General features: G+C 48.3%; 1 pseudogene; it reads left to right on the top strand.

Moving 5' to 3' along the window:
* Window positions 1-4,816: 4,816 nt before the first annotated feature.
* Window positions 4,817-5,656, top strand: LOC100432342 (tRNA-splicing endonuclease subunit Sen15-like; annotated as a pseudogene).
* Window positions 5,657-5,994: the final 338 nt, after the last annotated feature.

Genomic DNA, 5,994 nt, shown 5'->3' with positions numbered 1-5,994 from the left:
TATCATCAATCCCATCTCACAGCTGAGGAAACAGAAGTTCTGAGCCAGTTTTACCCCAAGTCACACAATTAATAGGAAAGACTTAACAAAATTAGGTGCAGCTGTGAATAACAGAAATCGAACTCCAGAGCACCATGAACTGAACAAAATTGTTTATTTTTCCTTCATGGTCCAAGATAGCTGCTGAAGCTCCAGCCATTGTGTCTATATTCTAGGCAGCAAAAAGGAGGGAAAGGGCCAGGTGCAGCAGCTCACGCCTGTAATCCCAACACTTTGGGAGGACGAGGCAGGTGGATCATTTGAGGTCAGGAGTTCAAGACCAGCCTGACCAACACAGTGAAACCCCATCTCTACAAAAAATACAAAATCAGCCAGGCGTGATGGCGTGCACCTGTAATCCCAGCTACTCGGGAGGCTGAGGCAGGAGAATTGCTTGAATGGGAGATGCAGGTTGCAGTGAGCCAAGATCGCGGCACTGCATTCCAGCCTGGGCGACTGGAATTTTTGAGACTCCGTCTCAAAAAAAAAAAAAAAAAATACCACTGCACTCCAGCCTGGGTGACAGAGTGACACTCTGTCTCAAAACAAAAACAAAAACAAACAAACAAAACAAGTAAAAGGAGGAAGGTCCCACCCTGTCCCTGTAGGGGATACTTCCTAAAATTGTATATATGGCTTCAGCTTACATCTCATTGGCTGCAATTTAGTCAATTGCTTCACCTAGCAGAAAGAGAGGCTGGGAGAATGAAGTCTGGGTCCTAAGTGACCATGCATGCAGGTAAAACTTGGGGTTCTGCTGCTATAGAAGAGCCTTGATATTGGGGGACAACTAGGCAGTCTCTGCCGCAAGGGTGTATCTGAGAATCAATCCGGGGTTTCTAATTTCACCATCTGAAGTTATGTTTTTGTTTAAACGTTGTCTTTATCTTCCCCTTTTAGAAGTCCCACCAAAAGCAAGCCTTCTTGGAAGTCTTCTCCGTTGCTGCTGTCTCCCCAGTGCCTATAACAATGCCTGGCTTGTAGTGGTGATCTTTGCTTGCTATTGAATATACGACTTTAAAAATTAAATTAAATACCTCATGTGAGAGAAGCTTGTTCAGGGTCTGGCACATGGAAGTTACTCAGAATGTGGTTGCTGCTAGGTATTTAACACAGTGCTTCCCAGCGAAGCCCAGCTGGCCCCTGGCAAGGTTTACCTCTTAGACTCTCAATCCCACCACCACCCCCTGCCTGCGTGTACAGACTCGCACAGAAATCCTGGCCCTTTCTTTGGACTTTAAGAATAATCAGCGCTGGTCAGGCGCAGTGGCTCACTCCTTTAATCTCAGCACTCTGGAAGGCTGAGGTGGGCGGATCACTTGAGGTCAGGAGTTCGAGACCAGCCTGGGCAACATGGTGAAACCCCATCTCCACCAAAAAAAAAAAAAAAAATTAGCCAAGTGTGGTAGTGCATGCCTGTAGTCCCCAGCTACTTAGGAGGCTGAGGCAAGAGAATTACTTGAACCTGGGAGGCAGAGGTTGCAGTGAGCCAAGTTCGAGCCACTGCACTCCAGCCTGGTCAACAGAGCAAGACTCTGTCTCAAAAAAAAAAAAAAAAAAAAAAAAATCAGTGCTGTTTGATTGGGTCTGGAGAATGCAAGCCACAGCCCAGGTAAGCAACTAGATTGGGAGAGAAAATTCATCTCGCCATTTCTTGTACAAGCCTGGAAGTAGGCCTTGAGGACAAAGCTGGGCTCAGGCTGCCGTGATGGGGTGTCTATTCTGGCGTTTGTCATTTGAGCTTTTCCTTTGTAGGTGCAGCCTTCCTGGGTTCCAGGGACTTGGTGCCCTTACTTACAGCCCATTGGGTGCCTGCCCCTTGTCACCAGTGTTCAGGTTTGTGGTCGCCCCTGTGTTGCCTAACTGGGTCAGGCTGGATGGAGCCGGGAGGGCTGTTTGCGTTGGCTGCTTTTCCCTGTCGACTGTCACACACGAATGCAGCCTCCGAAATTCAATTTAACATAAATCTTGCCATTTGGACCAAGGCAAGTGGGCCTTATTCAAATCCGAACAGTCTATTGTTGAGCTGGGAAACAGACAATAGCTGATGCTGTGTTGTTCAGTTGCAACTGCCCTAATTACAGACAAACACTAATTTCACAGGATTTTTTAGAGTGAAGCAAATCTTTTGAAAGAAGTGTCCTCATTTAAAAACTACAGATCGAGAGGGCTATGAGGGTTCATTTTATTTATTGATAATGTGGACTGCGTCAATTCCTGAATCTCATTTGTTCGACCTCCCAGGGCTGTTGTGAGGAGCAAAATGAAAATGAGGTAATGTTTGTGGAGGTCCCTAATGAAGAGCAAAGCAATCCAACAGCTACAGTAGTATTGTGCGTTCAATGCCCTGCACCTTGCAGATGCGTCCCACTAACAATGACCTCTGAGCTGTGAGCTCCAGGGCCTCTCCCCTCACTCTGAGGGCCACTCTCCATGGGTCCCTCACCTCCATCTTCCTCTTTCCTTGAATGTGGCTTCTCAACATTTGGGCCATGACTCAAATGTCACCTTGTTGAGGAAAAGGTGTCCAATCAGTACTTACTGTGGGGCTCTGCCCTGTGTCTTTCCGAGTTCTTAGTCCCATGAGATAATCTGATGCATTGGTTGGCTTGTTTTTAATCTCTCTTCTCCATGGGAGCACCAGCTCCATAAGGGCAGAGACCTTGTCTGTCTTGTTCACACTTGCATCTCCTGTGTCCAGAACAGTGTCTTGCACCTAGTAGGGATGCATGTATGTTGATTGGGAGTTTGGCTTGGGGAGGAAAGGAGAAAGTGAACTGTTAAGAAATTAGGGCTTTTAGCATTATCTAAGAACCTGAAGCAGTACCTGGGGTCCCTGAGTACCTGGAACAGGTGTGTGGTGTGGTACCCAGAGTCCCCGGGGCCCCTAAGTACCTGGAGCAAGTGTGTGGAGTGGTACCCAGAGTCCCTGGAATCTCTAAGTACCTGGAGCAAGTGCGTGGAGAGGTACCTGGAGTCCCAGAATCCCTAAGTACCTGGAGTAGGTGTGTGGAGCAGTACCCAGACGCCCTGGAATCCCTAAGTACCTGGAGTAGATGTGTGGCGTGGTACCTGGAGTCCCTGGAATCACTAAGTACCTGGAGCAGGTGTGTGGCATGGTACCTGGAGTCCCTGGAATCTCTAAGTACCTGAAGCAGGTGTGTGGCATGGTACCTGAAGTCCCTGGAATCTCTAAGTACCTGGAGCAGGTGTGTGGCATGTTACTTGGAGTCCCTGGAATCCCTAAGTACCTGGAGCAGGTGTGTGGCGTGGTACCTGGAGCAGGTGTGTGGCATGGTACCTGGAGTCCCTGGAATCTCTAAGTACCTGGAGCAGGTGTGTGGAGTGGTACTTGGAGTCCCAGGATCCCTAAGTACCTGGAGCAGGTGTTACGTGAGAGATTTTGATACCCAAGAAGCTTACAGATTAATATAGTAATTTGCAGTATTCAAACAAGTGCCACTAATGTGTGAGGTGGCAGGTGGTATGAACAGATGGTTATAAATACAGTAGGGGCTGTAGGGGACACACAGTTGTGGACACTGGAGCTATTCTTCTTGGAGAAAGGCATGGAGTTGCACCTCAGTCAGCAGTCTCCTCTGTCACCTCTGGCATTTTGCACCTGGCCTTCAACGACTGCTGCCTGTCGCTGTTGGCTCTGGGACCTTCCTTTGAGCAGCAGTCCCACAGTGGAGGCCCTGGTGCTGCCTCCACTCAGTCACACACTGTGTGTGGCCATAGCTGGCCAGGGTCCAGGCTGGACACAGCACCAACCAAGTGCTCTGTGAGATCCGTCCTGCAAGACCAGAGCTGTCAATGGGCAGGAGGAGACCATGCAGAGGTGGCACTAGTACTGTGCTTTCATTTTAGTTTAGGATACTCTTTGACATTTTTTCTTTTTGAGACGGAGTTTCGCTCTTGTTGCCCAGGCTGGAGTGCAATGGCGCAATCTCAGCTCACCACAACCTCTGCCTCCCGGATTCAAGCAATTCTTATGCCTTAGCCTCCCAAGTAGCTGGAATTACAGGCATGTGCCACCACACCCAGCTAATTCTGTATTTTTACTAGAGATAGGGTTTCTCCATGTTGGTCAGACTGGTCTCAAACTCCCAACATCAGGTGATCTGCCCACCTTGGCCTCCCAAAGTGCTGGGACTACAGGCATGAGCCACCGCGCCCAGCTACTTTTGACATTTTTTAAAAGAATGTTCTCTATCTCATTCTCACCCATATATCCCTTATGAGAGAAGCCAGGAAACCAGTTCTGAGGATGTCAATCTGGCTAGTAAAACCCTGAGGATTCCATTTTCAAGGGTACCTTGACTGTTGTGTTCAAAGAAAGCTTTGAACAACAAATGTAAAAACCCTGCCAAGCCAAGTCCACCGAGTAGCTCATTAAAATGTATTTAGGTTGAGGCTTATTTTTTAAGCTTACTTTATCAGAAAAAAAAAAATGGATTTAGATACTAAGGAAGGGTTCTTGCACAGAGAGGGATGTCAGTTGTCTTAGTTCTATGATCTCGATGCTTAGACAGGCCGCTCACCCCAGCAGGGCAGAGTTGTTCTCATGTCCCAGGGGGACCGCTGCAGAAGCTCTATCGACTCTCTCCCTCCTGTCATCACCTCGGGCCTTCCTCGCCAGCACCTTCATTCCTGAGGCTCACGTGGGAGAGACAGTGTGGAGAGAAACAGAGAAGAGAACAGGACTTCTTAAACAGCACCAGCAAGAATAGTCTTACAATGAAGTGTGCATCACGGGAGCGCTGCACTGGCCGGCATGGAGGAGCGCAGCGATTTCAAGCTGACCCCTGGCTGCAGTGGCCTGGGTCTGTGTGATGTTCGCGGCTTTGGCGACTGCCATGGAGCTCCCTCATGGGCCCCCGAGGATGCCTGGATGGGCACCCACCCTAAATATTTAGAAATGATGAAATTAGGCTGGGTGCGGTGGCTCACACCTGTAATCCCAGCACTTTGGGAGGCCGAGGCGGGTGGATCACGAGGTCAGGAGTTTGAGACCAGCCTGAACAACATGGTGAAACCTCGTCTCTACTAAAAATACAAAAATTAGCCGGGTGTGGTGGCGGGTGCCTGTAATCCCAGCTACTCAGGAGGCTGAGGCAGGAGAATCGCTTGAACCCAGGAGGCAGAGGTTGCAGTGAGCTGAGCTCGTGCCACTGCACTCTAGCCTGGGCAACAGAGTGAGACTCCATCTCAAAAAAAAAAAAAAGAAATGATGGAACTAGATACAGAAGATGCCACCCATGTTTATATAGCATTCTTGGTTTATCTGGACCTCATAGAAAGCAAAACTGGCATGAACTAAACTGTGTCAGATTACCAGAACTCCAGCTCATCTGCCTTGTTGGTACTGAGATAGAAGAGGAGGGGTTATAGACTGTGGTGCCTACCCCCATCACTGCTTCCCTCAGCCATCACAGGATAAGGGAGATCTTGAAGGCATCTTGAAAATTGCCAGGTGATCCAGATTTGCTGATGTCTTTTACTCTGGCCATAGTGGAGTCTGATTCTACAATAGTCTATTATAAACTTACTGATGGATTTATGCTGCCAGACCCTCAGAATATTTCTCTTAGAAGATGACATCTATGTTTCCTGATACTTGTTTTATTCATACAAGATTGGATCTGAGACCCATCAGACTGCTTCATCTTTTATCTCAGAGATAGTCCGGGTTGACTTAGATAGTGAGGGTTGACTTCCTTATTCCATAAGGTTTTCATTCTGAAGAATAAAACTTCCCCAGGGACTGGGCGCAGTGGCTCATGCCTCTAATACAAACACTTTGGGAGGCCGAGGCAGGTGGATCATAAGGTCAGGAGTTCGAGACCAGCCTGACCAACATGGTGAAATCCCGTCTCTATTAAAAATACCAAAAAATTAGCTGGGCATGGTGGCGCGCACCTGTAATCCCAGCTACTCAGAAGGCTGAGGCAG

This window comes from Pongo abelii, chromosome 19 (genome assembly GCF_028885655.2).
Source record: "Pongo abelii isolate AG06213 chromosome 19, NHGRI_mPonAbe1-v2.0_pri, whole genome shotgun sequence".
NCBI classification, from domain to species: domain Eukaryota; kingdom Metazoa; phylum Chordata; class Mammalia; order Primates; family Hominidae; genus Pongo; species Pongo abelii.
Note: the sequence above shows the minus strand (reverse complement) of the source record. Positions and strands in the feature narration are given on the sequence as shown.